Raw genomic sequence first — 17,136 nt, forward strand, 5'->3', positions numbered from 1 at the left:
GCAGCTATCTATAATTTCAGGATTAAAAAGGGCATTTTGAAGTCTTAAAGTAATAGTTAAATTTTGTTCTAAGAAAAAACCCCAGCTATTATGAAAGGCTCATGATGGAAACCTTTTAGCATGTGACATGCCTCAGGCATATTCAAATTTCTGTTTGACATTTTCAAGAGTACCATAATCTAACATGACTGACAAGCTGTACTGCAGAAAACGGAGCTTGAAATAAACCTGTGTTTTATTAAGTGCCACTACAGATAAAACCGTTGTTTGTACTTTACCCTGTATAATTCCTAAAAAATAACTCCATGAAGGCTTCTCACTGTCAGAGTACTTAGGTCACTGTGGCATGGTCCATGAAGAACTAGAATGAATCAACAATGTGTGTGTTACTGTTAAGAGGTGTGTTAAGATAGCATGTTGAAGTTATTTTCATGTGTGGAAACCCCTTTGCTATTTATCTGAAAATTTTTGAGTTGTTAATGGCTTTAATTAACTGGTTCCCTGGTTCATTCTTTTTTGAAGTGTTTTGCTAAATATTTAGGGGGTTTTCTCAGATAACCCAAGTAAATTCCATTAGCAAAGATTTGATAATTAATCAGTATGAACAGAAACAACCTAATGAAACAAAAACACTTTCTAAGTTTTACTAAGCTTCATGAATCCCATTTCTCTTACTGGGAAGAGTACTCTTGAATCTAAGCTGCAAGATTAATTTCACTGAATCACTGGCAAAGATAATTATTTTCATTGCTTCTGAATAGCAAAGCCTTACTTGCCTGTTTGTTTTCTGTTTAACACTCATAACTTCTTTCAGACGGCAAAAATAAAATGACTAACAGGTGTTAAATGTAAGTATTGCCAAAAGTATCTGTTAAAAATATTAAAGAAACATTTGACAAAAATTCCTTTTGCTATTACAAGACCGCTAACGCGTGCGTTTATGCAGTTTGTACATGTTTACATGTTACGCAATACAATTTGTCTACATTTTTGTTTGCTTAAACTTCCATTACCTTGTATTTTCATGTATTTCAAAGATCAAAAGGGTCACAGTGACTTTCCAAATATTTTATCAAGGCCTTTTAGGGTCACAGTGACTTAATTGATCATGATTGGTATCATCACAAATCCTTGATATATGCTGTGTTGAGAAATGCTCATCACAGTGTCAAAACATCACATTCCTTTGGACAAAGTCAATAGTGCTACAGATTGACACAGCACAGTAACTTTTTGCTCATTATCTAATTAATAAAAAAAGGGTTCTCTTGTGTCAAAGGCACATCATTCCTCCTGCTAATATTCCAAGAAACACAGCAGCCGCTCAGCTGTGCCATCAACTTTCTACTAACTTCAGTGTCATGACCAAAACCTTCCGCATTACCCACAGAGTTATTTCTATTGAACATTTGCAGTTTTACCTGAGCTGTTATTTTGGGACATTGTACTCAAATGAAAATAGAGACAATTTGCATGTTTGTATGACTCTAAGCTCACTCCTAATATATTCAGATAATAATAACTAATACTACTACTGTTCTAGTAAATTATGCATTTCTCTGTCACAAAATAAAATTATTATTCAGGAAATCAGAATTACAAAAAAGCATATTATTGAAAAGATTATAAACTGACAGACTAAATGCTTACTGAGACTCCTAGATTTCAAGTTTCAAAATTCTATTTAATCCTCGCAGATTGCATGTATCCTAGATGTAAATAGTAAAGCTCTGTTACTATGTTAGCATGTGCTTCTTAAAGACATTCAATAACATTTCAGCTGGGATGATAGGTCATTTCAATTATGCCTATAGGTGGAAGACTATTATTTTTTTTTTTACTTTGGAGAGCAACTGAAATCCTGGATAAAGTCAAGTCCTGGTGTCACTGCTTTCACTGAGGTTACTTCAAGCATGGAGATGACCCATTTGTTTTCAGTGGGACACTTCAAAGAATTGTAAATTCTAAAGCATTTCAAACAGTAGGTTTATAAGTGTTAATAGCTAAATAATCAGCACAAAAACATACTGCAGAAATGCATACTTGACAGTTCTAGTAGATGTAAGCAGATACTGTAAGGCAATATGCACAATATAGTAGTGCCTAAGGATCCTTTAACTAGTTATGTATATACATCATTGTGAAAATAGCGACGGTTGTTTTAGCAGCGCCGCTATACTGACTAGCTTTTGCTGGGAATCTGATGCTCTTGGGACTCCTTGCATAGCGCTGTGCTTGTTCTGCAAATGCACCAGCTAGTTCTGTAAATATCTACTCTGACATCCACTGAAAGGCACAGACTGATCAGTCCTTGGGTAAACCTTTCTAAGACATATTTACATCCTTGAAATATGTGTTCGGTATCACTGTTGGCTATACCTGGGAGTGGGGAAAAGCATCTGCCTCGCATCCAGCATGCCAACTGGGGAGGAATACTCCTGGGTATTAAAGTCTGTTGATTTGGCTGCTCTTAACAGTCCCAACTTCTGAATTTGATAAAAACAGTGCATGAACAAACCACAAACAAGAAAACACTTATTTAATAAAGCTACCTATTAATCATCCCATAAGACAGGATCAGCCTATACAGACAAACAGTACATTCTGCCATCAATATTAAAAACCTGATCTTTTTCAAACAAGTGAGGTGCCATTTCCAGCGTTCCCTCCCGGGGGAGCAAGTGATACACTGGAGAACATGTGTGCCAAGCAAGCTGGAAGAATGGCCAGCAAGAACCACACAAAGTTCAGCAGCGCCAGAGATGAAGTCCTGCACCTGGGCTGGGACCACCCTGTGTTCTGATACAAGCTGTGAGCCGACAGGATCAGTGGCAAATCTGCAGAAGAGGACCTGGGGACCTGGTGAACATGAGTCAGTGGTGTGCCCTGGCAGCAGTAGAGGCTGAACATGTAGTGAGCTGAACTAGCAAATGCACAGGCAGACAGATGGTTGAAGGACATGATTTTTCCCTTTTATTTTACACTCCTATGGTTGCACCTGGGCAAGTATCCAGCTTGGTCCTCTCCTCTCCGAGTACAAAAGAGACACTGAGAAACTGCAGAGTCCAGCAAAGGGCCACTAAAATGATCGGGGGAGAAACGTCAGGGATGTATGAGAAGCTGGTTCTAAGTCTCCTGTACTTGGTTTAAAAATAAAGGTTCTGTTGCGGAACTCTTGATCATATTAGTAAAGTTCAGTAATATGAATCCTTGTTTTTTATATCTGATGGCAGAAAGAACTAATTTCAAACATTTGAGTGGAAAGTTGTAATTGTGTCTTGATGAATTGGAGAAAGCTGCAAAGAAAGCTAGAGATATATTTTTTTTCCTCCATTACCTCAAAGACTCCTTTTTCATCAAAAGATACTGAATGTTTAAAAGCAGTAGGTGACTAGTAAGAATAAAACTTGGCAATTCCCAAAGGAAGTCTGTAATGAGCACTTTTAAACACTTAGGGATATTATGTAGTTGTCAAAGCTGCTATGCTTTATGACCAAAAAAAAAGAAAAAAAAGAAAAAAGAAAAGAAGAGAGAGAAGAGTTTTGTACAGTGAATAAAAGAATTATTAGACTCAGTTGGGGTGAAAAAAAAAGTGCTCACCAGCAGTTTAAGTTTCTCTGCACTGCAGACCAAGCTGAATTTTGCTGTTCTAAAGATCAAGAGCAAGAGCCTAGATAAGACTGAGCTGTCTGTATGGAGACAAGGGGCAAAACTAGAGGAATGACGAGGGCTTAATGTCATTACAGAACCAAGGGATGGAACCTGAATTCTGTTTACAAACTGATGAAAGTTCAGAAGTAGTCACAGGTCTATATTATCCCTTTACAGTAGCAGAAGCCCTGCTTTCCAGGATGCTGGCACTGGCACAAGTGATCCTGGGAGATGTTTTAGTCTGCATCTCTGGCAGTCTGCTGCTGCTGCACTGTTGCTGCTTTGGTTATTGCAGCTACACAATTGCCTGTGGGTAGATTTACTTCTGTGACTCACTTAGGGTATTTCAGATACTGAAACACCTACGCCTTACTTAATAACTGATTAAAGAGACTATTTTTGTGGCCTGTGTATTCATTTCTGGTTTCTGTCTGCAAGAATCAGATAGTTACTCAGGAGCACTAAACTAGGCTGGGATGTCCATTGAGCTTTTTATGTTCCCCTCTACCTTGTACCTTGAAAAGGTAACATTATTCAAGAGGCTTTTTTTTTTTTTCCCTGCCCATAGCTGTAAGAAGATAATAACAATGATGGCCAGGGATCTGGCATGTTGTCTGTCCTGGGAAATATGTATTGTACAAAAGGTCACTAGGGAATACGGGGCTTTGGCCAAATACGAGCAACAGTCTGTGATGCTGGAATTAATTTATCTTCCACACTTGTGTGTTATAATGTGCTGTGTGGAGCCCAGTGGGATTTTATACTGATACTTTGACTACCCAGTTACTTCAGCTTGGGTTGCTGCCGTGAATTCTAATTGGAGCTATTCCTTGGAATAGATAAAAAATCAGCATAACCATCTTGTGGGAAATCTCCATATTACAGAGATTTCAGCCAGAAGTGGGACAAAAAATTGTAAATTTGTTTCATCCATTTGGTTCAGTCAATTTTATTTGGATGACCGTGGGCATGGTTTCTGGCTCTAGTGCAACCACCCGGATTCTGTGCCCTTCCTTCATCACGCACTCTGTGCAGGGCAAAATCCATAAGGCCACTTGAAAAAAACGCCACATGAGACACGGCTGGTCACATTGTGTGAATTGTGTGAATTCTTTGTAGTATGGCAAATAGAAACAAAGCAGATGCTTAGGCTCACCTGACTTTAAACCATGGAAACAAATTAACTTACACTCCTCTACACTGTGGGCACTGCTTGACTAGAAGAACACATGACAGATCTTCATTTATTAAAAACATAAAGGTCAAAAGAAAAAAAAAACAACACATTCGCCTTGCACTCAACTGAATTAAGCACAAACCTGAACTACAAAAGGAGTTAAGATGGAAGTTTACTGTTTGTGAATGCTTCCAGTCTGAAAACATTAACTTCTGAGGATTTTTTGTCTGTTTTCTGTAGGTCTCATCTCCTCAGCTGAAAAAAAGACCATAAATCAAATCCACTCTTGATGTTTCCGTGAGACTTTCAGAATGAATAGGCCTTTCTTACAGAGCTATGAAGAAAGGAGAAACAAATGTTATATTATTTTTGAGCAGGTGCAATTTCCAGGAACTGAGCTAAGATCATCATCTCATGTCACATACGAAAAAGTTTCCACATTATAGACTAAAAAGGTTTTCCATTCAGATTTTCACACGTTGAGCATTACCACAGCTGAAAATGAAACTTCTGGCTTTTGGACAGATATTAAAATTTTTGTGTCAGGTTTTCAAGTCTTCCATAGTCAGCAGGTAAAGTTAAACATTTATTGAAGAGGATATGGAATATCTATATAGTAAGTAGGTAGGTGTGGAATAAGAATAGATGGGAGGACTGTATCTGTAAATAAGACCACTTGCTTAGATTTGGGCTTTTACCTGAGATGCAATGAAGGTCCTCTATGAAATAAGTCAGTTTGAAATCTCCTTAGAACTTTGTTGTGTATGCAATTCCAGCAGCAGACCCTATCTTTTATGTAAAAAAATCCTCTGGTTAGAATACCCTTGCAAAAAGCAGAAGTGATATCTAGACTCACCTAAGCCTGGGATTTTGTGAATCTACGGCTTCGTCATACAGAGGTGGAGTGTGTCACAGCATCAGCTACCAGGCTTTCAGAAAAGCTAGGATTAGAACATTTTCTGTCAGATCTTTAGAGGCTACCACTTAGGGCAAACTATGAGATTATTCTCCATGAAGAAAAGGAAAAAGTCTCATGTTAAGTCCAGTTACAGTTACTAAGGGGTTGTTGGAGGAAAGAAAGCTTTAGTTTCTCTTCCTTAAAGAGGGATTGTAACCCAGGGTTGCGAGACGAGATCTACTACTACCCTTTGCTTGTAGAGCTAGGCTGACCCTTGCCTAGTCTCTCCCTGTGCCTTTCTTTCCTTTCTGCATGGGTATCCCAATGGGGCTGCAGAGGTCCCATGCAAGACTAATGAGTGAGTTTGGACAGTATCCTGGCTCCTAGGGGCAGTGGGTGTGAAATGTCCAAGTGTACTAAAGAAGTTTAAAATCCAGGCTTCCTGCTCTGCGGGCTCCTGTACTCCTGTACTTACCTTAAAAAACCCATGAGACATCTCTTTTGGCACCATCTTTGAATCAAGCTTTTTTTTTTTTTCTCATTCACCACTCTCTAGTCATAGTCCTGGTCAACTTTCTCAGAGAGCAGAAGATCAGGGTTCAAAGGCCCTCCTGCTGATAGGAGGTCAAAAATGTAGGTCTTTTGCTCCTTGCTTCATGTTTCACCCACCAGACTGAGGGGCTTTGCACTGACAGCTTGCACAGGGGTAGTCTAAGTGGGGAATTTTGATAGAAACACACAGAGGTTTTTAAACTTTGAATAAACTGAGGTGCTGGCATGTCTCTAAATATAAGGTGTAGTAGAACTTCAATCTGCTAAGTCTTCTAATGTAAATACAGCGTCTTTCATGCTGGGGCGTTTAGACAGGCAGGCAGGGACTTCACCTTCTTGGTCTCTGTTATGCACCTACACACAGGTTCACAAAGTCGCTTAGGCTCCTAACTCCAATTTAGGTTTAGTTTAAACTGGATGTAAGTTCCTAAGTGCCGTTTCAAATCTGAATCCTTAATCTTATTCAAAGTGAAACTTAGGCACTTTTAGATCCAGAGAATTAATCACTACAAATCTGGGCTGAGTTCCAAGTTCCAGCAAGGTTGAAAATTTGAGAGTTATATACTATCAAACTACCCTTTAGATTTCCATTCCCCAAAGGATATTTTAGCCTGTTTTGTTAAAACTGAATATTAAAGCTGCTATTAAACTTCATACTGTCAGTGACTAAAAATTTGGTGAAATAAAACCAGGCTATATGTATCTTTATACAGGAACTGGCACTTTGAAAAGAGTAAGGGCATACCAAACAATCTTATATATCAAGAAGATAAAAATACAGCACATTATTCAATGTAAGATTTTAATTTATTTTTTTAAAATAAATTTTTCTTTTCCTTTCTCTCAAGAACAGAATAAATCAGGACATACATATGTAAGTATGTATATATTTACATGAATCAGTAGTAAAGAAGGCAAACAGTATCCTGGGCTGCTCTAGGCAAAGTGTTGTCAGTAGGTTGAAGGAGGTGACCTTCCCCTCTACTCAGCACTGGTGAGGCCGCACCTGGAGTATTGTGTCCGGTTCTCAACTCCTCAGTACGAGAAGAGAGATGGGCATTCTGGAGGGAGTCCAATGAAGGACGACAAAGATGGTTAAGGGATGGCGCATCTCTCCTATGAGGAAAGGCTGAGACAGCTGTGGCTGTTCAGCCTGGAGAAGACAAGGCTCAAGAGGATCTCATCAGTGTACATAAATACCTGAAAGGAGAGTACAGGAAGGACAGAGCCAGGCTCTTTTCAGTGGTGCCCAGAGACAGGTCAAGAGGCAATGGGCACAATGAAACACAGGAGGTGCCATCTGAACATCAGGAAACACTTTCACTGTGAGGGTGATTGAGCGCTGGCACAGGTTACCCAGGGAGGTGGTGGAATCTCCATCCTTGGAAGTGTTCAAAAGCCACCGGGACATGGTCCTGGGCAACGGGCTCTGGGAAACCCTGCTTGAGAACGAGGATTGCAAAAATTACCTCTGTTTCAACCTCAACTATTTGGTGATTATGTGATAATTATATATAGGTAAATATATGTGTGTGTACATGTGTGTATATATGCACACACATGATTAAAATAAATGTGTGTACGTAAGTGAAAAAAATATGTATAAATCTGTATCTCAGATGTTTTTATCTTAGATAGAAGCATATACATGTGCATACATATATATACACATTGTATTCATTGTTATTATATATATATATACATGAACTTTACTCCTTTCTGCCGTTTACATTTTGAACCAGATAGTAGTTTTCTAGAGGAATTATTATACAAAGATGTAAATTGTATACAGGTGGTTGACATCTATTTGTACTTTATATCCACATACTTAAATATTGAGTATTTAACAAACCATGTTCGTATTCCCAGCAGGAAGACATATTTTAGCCAAGCAAATGAATAAAAAATAGAATGCTTCCAATATGCCATAGATAGCAGCAGCATCTTGTGTTTGTTGTCATTTCTGTCTAAGGTGTGGTTGCCTGGGAGATACTACTCTGACAATGTGAGCCCTTTCTCATTTTCTTGGACAAATGCCTGAAAATAACCTCTCTTGAGTTTGTGTCATCTTTCCTTTTCCGTCTCTTGCATATTGCCCTGTATTCTTGCACATGATGGTATATGATTCTGCTTGTTTGTGTGGGTTTTCTTACGCTTTCATATACGCTACCCAGAAAAACTGTTTCGCCAGTTAATCACATAATTTTGCTAAATTTGAAATTAATTTTTGTTCCTCTGTTGAAAAAAATAAGCCTTTCCTGGGTATCTTGAAAACATTTTCTTTATGAGGAAAAAATTAGCCACTGGGGGACAATATTAGCAAAATATGCTTGTATTATTTCCAATTACTCTTTTCAAAATTAACAGAATATGGTCTTTGGTAGTTCAAAAATAATCAATTTTACTGAACCTTCTGTCCTTCTCTAAAGAAAGAGAAAAGAGGAAATATACATGAGAAAATGTACTTCTAATGGACTCCATGTACATTCTGACCAGATAACTTCAGTGAGTTCTTTTTGAAGTATGCAGTTTACCTCTTTCACCATTACTGCAACAGTCTTTACTTCCAGCCCTTGTAATGAGATATCTATTTTGCTATGTCTGCCATTTGATTTCCTTATATCTTTCACCTATTCTTTGTAACTACTCAGAGAAATGCTCCATAGAAAGGAAAAATCCTCTGACTTAAATAAAAACTTTGATTCATTTTCTAAGAGAAAGTGTATGGACTAGAAGAGACAGTCAACAATGAGAGTTTAATGTAGTCACTTATGTGAAAAGAGCCATTCATTCACTAAACATCAGTAGTGCATCTGCACTTAACTCAGTAGTTAAGCTGAAGGTTTAACTGGTACCTATTTTTCAGAAAAACTCCCACTTCTACAAAGATTATGGACTGTTAATGAGTTTTCTCTCTGGAGATTTTACCTCCAATATTTAGCCACAGAGCATTGTCATACTTTGATTTGCAAGTTTACATAGCTTTCTTTTATCAGTGTCTTCTAGCTGAAAATAGCTCGAACTGAAGCAGCAAGAGAAATAAAGCTAATGTAATGAAACCTATTTTTATTTCAATCAGAAAAGACAATAATGACAAGCCTATGAATAGCCACTCCATTTTGTATGGAAGAAAACAATTAGAAAAATATTGGGTGTTTTACATAGTTCTTAACTTTCTTTCATGTATATTTTTGAGCAAACAGTAAAAAAAATTTAGGTTTATGTAATGTCTGATTCTGAATTACCACCAGCATCCTCCCCTGCCTCAAGACTATATGAGGTTTATGGTAAGAAATATTATTGCTTTTGTACTCAGGGTTATGGGTGGTATTAGCAATACTTAAATGTAACATTTAAAATGGACCTTCTCTTTGCTAGAATCTACAACATAGAGAACTATCAAATACTGACCTTTAGGGACTGTTTTAATCATTTGTTACCTGCTGAACAGTGCGTTTTCCTGCACATCTTCATTTCAGATTGTTTACAAAGGAGAAAAAGTGATTGCAAGTGCTGATGACTTCAGCAGAGATGGTGTTCCCCTGTTACTTTCTTACATATTCTATCTGATTTTTTGAATTACATTTTGTTCAGGCTTCCTCTAGCTGTTATGATCATTTACTTCTGATAAAGGTCAGGCTGGCTAAATAGCTTGTCAGATAGAGAAATTACACCTACTCATTTTGTCTAGTGAGATTTTTTTTGGTGGCCTTTTGTACTGATATTCTGGGGTTTTATGAAAAATGTTATTACTTGATTCTTTGATCGATTGGTGTAGAGTAAATATACATGCAGACAGCGTGAAGAAGGACATGGTGTGCCTAAGGCTGGGGACCAGCAAATGTGGGAGTGCGGGAAAGAACATCACATTTCATGAAAGAGTCAGATGAAAAAACCCAGAGAATGTGACCAGTAACTTGAAGAAAATAAGTCAGATACCTCATTTGAAATGATGGTTCTGTGAGACCTATACGTGACATTATTTCTAAGCTTTTGTAATTAAAAAACAAAATATCCAGAATTCTCATGAGATCTCCCCAAAGAATTTAAGGAACAAGAATTAAGGAACAAATTGGTTATTTAGTCTTCCTGTTAAATTAATATCCAGGATTAACTCAAAATTTCAGGTGTGACCAAGGAAGAGGTCTGGTCTGCATCTGATAAATCAGTTTTCTGTCTGCCCTTCCCTTTCTTGAGTCCCTCAGCAGCAACAGGGGCAGAAAGGTGTGGGAGTAGGAGGTAGGTACTGTGTATTCTCAACTGGACAAGCAATTTCCATCCTCTATAAAGGAGGAGCTTTCCTTGCTGTCTTGAGCCCATTGTGCTTCACCTTACTAGCTTTTTATTAGGTACAGGCTACCAGACAAGGTAAGGAGTTACCTTTGTTTTGAAAGCAGCAGGGCTAACATTTAGTATTGTTTACACAATTTTCAGATGGCCAGTTTTCAATAACACCTACATTTCCTACTCAATTGCAAGTGATACATAGAAAAATTATTTTTTTTTTTTCCCAGGAAATTGATGAATTTCTAAGCTGCTAAACTGCAAAATTCATTTTGTCACATCGTCAGTCATCTCAAAATTCCAGTTGCCTTCCAGCTGAGGCACTGACAGCTCTATCAAAAAGCACACATGTGCCAGAAGCACAGAAACATTTTGGTGCTGAACTGTATCCTGGACAGAGAATGTGGGTATCTAAGCCAAAGTCAGGAGCCACGAGATCCTCTTCCAGACCTTACATACATTTTGTGACTCAGATCTAAAGTAATTACCTTAAGCCAACTGAGGTTCACTTGCTCTTGAATGGTAATGCTCTGGAACTTTGAGAAGGGATGTGGAGGGAAAGAGGTAGGTGGAAATTCACCGAATCAGTCCTCTTAATATATCTCAATCTCATCTGCAGAAAGCTTAAGGTTGAGAAGTATAAAGTGCCTTTACGTGCTTCCAGCCACCTTGGCAGCAGAATCTTTGGCAAATATAGTTGCTCTCACTAGGGCACAGTACAAGATGTACTAAATGACTCAGTTTGCTCTTGTTCATGACCCTTTTGAACTTAGTCCTCTGCGGAGTTGTCTGTGAGGGTGCCAGGGAAGAACTGTAATATTTTAAAGAATCTGTGAAGCTTCAGAGGTCTTTAATATATTTACATGTAATGAGTGGACCCAGCCCTGTGTTCTCAGTCTGGTAGGATGGAAAAGAAATCTAGTGACAATATTGCAGAAAAAGAGCTTAAATGGTTGGCCTGTACTAGCTGAGGCAGATGGACAGAATCCTGCTAATAAACCAGGCTTAAATCTCCAGTCAGTATGATGTATGCACAGATTTACTTTCCAATGGAGAAAAGAGTTAGTGAGAGTTCATTCTTTTTATGTAACAATTCAGACTCCAGTAATGTGTGATGTGTTCTCTTGGAACATAATGTGTGACATAAGTTATGGCACTATATGTGCTGGTTTTTCTGAAGGTCTTTCTTGATTGAATTCTGTTCAATTCATTGCTCATTCATACATTAGATACTGCTTTGTTTTCATCTGGCTGTTCTTTCTTTTCAGTGAATCACCATCCGTGAGCAAGGCACTTGCTCAAAAAGAAACATCAGAATAACTATAGTGTCAATATGTGTTGTGAAATAATGTGTTGTCTGAAACTACTTCTGGTTAATTGTATCATAAGATGCAAGAGCATCCTCCGACAGCACGTTGGAAGATGTAAGGAAGAAACCATACAAAATAGTCTGAACTGAAAAAAAAAAATCTAATATTTTGTTTCTTTTTTTGTTAGCAATAATCAAACCATCGATTTTTAAAGTCAGAATTTTCCTTTTTCTGTGGTGGGTAGAAGATAAATGAAATCTTGGTCAAGAAAGAAAAGCATCTTAATTAAGTTACTCATACATTTCAAATGCAAATAGCAGGAGAAAATCATGTTCTGCCAACAGAATAAAATAATTTGATAGTGTATCTCAGGAAGAAAGCTAAAAAGGAACGTAATACAAAATTAAGTACTTAACAAAGCACAGCAAACACACAAGATGAACTAATTCACTGCCCATTTCAGACTATTTGGGACACTTAGTATCATGATTTTATTTTTCTTACTTTCTGGATTGGATTACAAGCACGTTCACTTTATCATGACCTCTGCTGAAAGGTTTGCAGTATCTGATGGTACTGTTGTAGAACACTTACTATTATTTCTTTTCTCAGGTAATGGAAACATGTATGGAAATGAGTCATTAAAACCTGTAACGCAGCTCATAACCATTTCAAGAGATCTGTCTGTATGAAACATACAGTGATAAGGAAACAGAAACATTTGACATGGAAGGAAGTGTAAGAACACTAACATTTTTAAAAAATGATGAGACTTTTATTGGTCCTCATTCCATAATGCTTTGGAATAGTTTTCATACTGCATGACAAAGGGATGACACTAGATTTCTGATCAATTTTTGTACAGACAGATAGTAACTTTCTGAAGTACTTAGCTATTAAATCTGCATTTATATTTGTAGTTGTTTCAGATATGATACCTATCTCTTGAATCAGCCCTCTATGAGCATTTCAGCCTAATAGCAAAGTACTCATGCAATGGTTTGGTTATACTTCTCTCATTCTGGTACTGGTGGCACTGTTTTCACATCTGTTCAGTTTTATTCTGTTTCCTCATATCCTCTTGTCTCTACAAAGAACTGTTACTTTTAGACCTGTCTGTTCTCTAATTTGGAGACATTCTGCTCTCCCTTTTTGATTACTTTTAATTGATATGGAAGCCAGACAGTGCTGACATTTATGGTCCTTCCCTCAAGTTTGACCACCTCCGTTGGAAACGACTGCGAAAGATCCTAGTATGAGATTTCATGCAGTACAACTCTGCAGAGAGTATGTGCCCAGATCGTATAGCAACAGGTAATCCACATCCTGCATAGGTCTCTGTCCTTTTTGTTATTTCTGATTAACTTTGTTTCAGTATTTCACTGGGCACATTCGTCTTTCTGTACTTGTACTTCCTGTGCTTTCTTGTACTTACTCTTTGTTTTTCAGCTACTTTTTGTTTGCAAGCACTCAGAGATATGGGACATCTTTTTGTTCTCTTTCTATGGGGATTAACACAATGAGGTCTTGTCCATTGTAGCATCCCTATAAAACAACAGAAATAGAAAGAACATCGGAGAATATCAACCAGATATTCCTTTTGGCCAAACGTCCTCTCTATTCCCTAGTCTTTATTCTCCTAAATCAAGATATTTTCTCCCTTATTCTTGTATTCTTCGTTCCACCAGTTTTTCAGTACTGAGAAATTCATGATGACCAACTTGCTTCCTCCATTTCCTTGCAGTTGCAAGAAATCAGACTATATTGATGGCCTCTAATTTACAGGATTGTTATAAATCTTCCACTAATCCTGTTGTTTGCCACATTTACAATGACTGAGATACTGGTTTTCCATACCTGCGGTTAGATACCTTTTTTCCTCATTCTTGATCTTTCTATGTTTTTCAGTTCTTCCTTACATTATTCCAACTTGTGCTCACTTGCAGCATACAGGCATCAAATACAAGATTAAAGCTATTGGAAGACACATGTTTTTCTTTTTTTTAAAAAAAAAAAAATAGAGCTACAGGAAGGCAGTCACAGTCCTTTATTTGGGTAAAAATAAAGAAAAAGTTATTTTTCTTTAATTTTAACTACAGAAAAAAAAAATAATTCCTTGTAGCTAAAGAAGGGCACCAGGTACTATATCATCAGTGCCTCTCAGCTCCTTCTTGGTGGAAGAATCTTTTTCCTAGCTTTAATTATGTTTACTTGGAAAGACAAATATGAAAGTTTTTCATTAAGTAGTCATTTGTTCCAAGGAAATCAACTGTGAACAGAGAAAATTTTTACATGATAAATAGCCCTTAGTCACTATCCAATGACAATACTCAGTGGCACAACAAGCCATTCACAGCTAACTGTTAAGGAATTGCTAATGACTACTATTCTTTTAGGCAAAATCTTTCTAAATGTTGAGGTTGTTCTGTGAAACACAGGAGCAGCTCAACTGTATGAAGAAATTAGTAAGTATAACTGTGTCTTCATCAACACAACATTTTCTGTATGTTATTTATGCAGATGCGGAATGCGATTTCACTTTTTCTGCCTGTAAAAACATAAAAGCTCACACTGTAAAAACAATCCTGATATCTCATTTTAAAATGTACATTTTTTAATGTCCTCTTGTTTAAGTCGAGTATTATATCCCATTTCCTTCAAGAATTTATGCTTGTACAAGCAAAGTCTGGGTAATAAGAAATAACAGTGTGTGGAATTTCAATTTAAAATTCCTGTGATGCATATAAACACAGAGCTATGATATATGAAATGCTGAAATGTAGTTATGGATTTACAACTGTTTCTCATTGTTTTTTTTATCTTAGTTTTCTCACAACTGAAGATGCCAGGATGCTTCTCTGGACATGTGGAATGACAAATATTCACAGATCTGTAGGCCTTCCTGAAGGTGGCTCCATTTGATAAAGGTTAAATTAGACAATCCAGGATCAGCTCAACAGCAAGTTTGTATCAGAGCAATTGGTCAGAAGAGGAAAAAAACAGCAATAACTGCTCAGATACAGGTATAGATAATGTCATCAAAGAATTTCCAGAAAACAGTTCTGGGATTTAGCCAATGTTTTGTTGAAATTAATCAACAGAACAAAGACTCTACAAAAAATGACAGAACAGTCTTTGCTTATTTACAGTGTATGTCTCAATCTCAATTCTGAACTAGAGACTGTCTTAACTGGTATTTTTCCATTCTTTTTAATTCTGAGTACTAAAAAGGACAGGTTCATTAGACTGTGTCTCCTTCACACATGATTGTTTTCAGGTTCAGTGAAATAAAGAGACAGAGAACAAAAGAGACCTTAAGAAGAACTGTTGTTTATTTTAGGATAGTGCTCAATTCTGCCTCAAATTACTTCAGCTCAGGATGTAGATGAAAAGATAAAATGTTCCAAGCTTCATTTCAAAAGAAATTCTAAAATAGGAAATGGAAGAGGAAATTAAATTTCAATATACTTCAGAAGTAAAGAAATACAGATTCAAAACCTTTGAAAACCAGGGAAAATAATTGTATTTGGTCTGCTGATTTAAAAAAAAAAAAAAAAAAAAAAAAGGCAAAAAAGAGAAGTGGCGAAATATTTTTGGTGAGCTTAAATTACAGGTTACTAGCAGATAAAGACTTCCATCTTTATTAGCAAGTACTTTTTGAACACTGAGGTTTTCCATGATGTTCTAATGGCTCAGTAGCAATGAATGAATAGTGGAAAGATGGTCTTTTTCCACTGTAGAAGATAAACATTTTAAAACCTGCGGAACCCTAAGATATGTAGACGAGGTGTTCTGGAAGTCAATTGAGTTCCACTAGGTTACTTCAATCTAGACTAGCCTTTATTTCTAAACTCAGGTACAACATCTTTGAAACATACTGCATCAATTAATCTTTTTCTGTTTGATATATTTTTAGAAAAATGATTTAAACCTACTTTAGGTACTTCAGCATTGTTTGAGTCATCAATGCATATGCATATATCATATGCAATATCTGTATGTATTTTAGCTTCCCATCAGCCGATAATGCCTTGTGCATCTTTTCTAAATCATCTTTCTCAGAGTGCTGCCATAATCCCCCATAAATTGATGATGGCACTATAAACAACCAGTTATATTTTTATGTGCAGGATGCTTGCCTGTGAAAAACTGTTTGTCATTAAGAGTTAAGGCAAATCCAAAAATAATAGCAGCATTTGTGGTAGGTGGCTAAACGGATTTACAGGACAACAAAATTGTAGCTTCATCTACAGCAAGGGGCCAGAAAAGAGCTTTCACTACCCTGCTGAGGACCTTCAAATCTTTGATGTCTGCTTTTCTCAGATAAATATAAGATGCTGTCTGTTTATACTTGTTATGTATACATATACATTGGGATCCAATAAATATTTAATACATAGTACGTGTAGTGGAATTTTCACTTTCTGATCAATACTACATATAATTCTTGGGAAAATATCACAGCGTTTCCCCAGAAGATGAAACAGTATAAAATCATTTTAAGGAAAATATTCAATCAAATTCTACCTTTAAACATTTTTCTGTCTTGAGCTAAAATAGAGTACGAATGCTACAGACTTGTGAGTAGTTATATAAATGGATTTGATAAAGTGAAGAAGAGCTTTTTGGTTTCTGGTTTTTCAATAACGTGGGAATAGGCTCCTAAATTTAAGAATCTTATCCTGCACTCAAGGAAGACTCCCAAGGAATTCAGTCAGGAAGGAAATGACACAGGTGATGTGAAGAGATGAGTACATAGATGAAGACAGGGAATTACAGCAGAAATACTGGTTTTTCTGGCTGTTGGCAAAGCAAGATAAGAAATGTGGGAAATAAAAGGGTAGCAGCCTTTCCACAGCACAGGGAGAAACTTACATTTAATAATTTTTTAATGGTTTGTTTTTGAGAAATCTTAGAAAATTCATATTCCACAAGTCTCACATCTGTAAGGATTTAAGAAGACTTGGAAAAGGACACATGTTAATTTTCTGAAACATCCTAAACTTCAAGACAGTTTTTTCTTCTTTCTATCGGAAAGTTAAAATATGAACATTAAAAAATCATTGTGTCCTGGTGGAAGTTCAAGGCTGTGCTTCTTACTGTTTGACCTATAACATATCAGAAGCTTTTATATATGCATTAAGGTTACTTGTCATTCTGAAGTTTTGTAATTTTTTTACAAGAAGCAGCAGTTAAATATTTAAGTAGCTCAGTGTCTTTTGGTGATTGTCCTTGTTTAGAAGAACAGCATCTAAAATCTTCTC

Source organism: Leptosomus discolor, chromosome 2 (genome assembly GCF_034619465.1).
Source record: "Leptosomus discolor isolate bLepDis1 chromosome 2, bLepDis1.hap2, whole genome shotgun sequence".
NCBI lineage: Eukaryota > Metazoa > Chordata > Aves > Leptosomiformes > Leptosomidae > Leptosomus > Leptosomus discolor.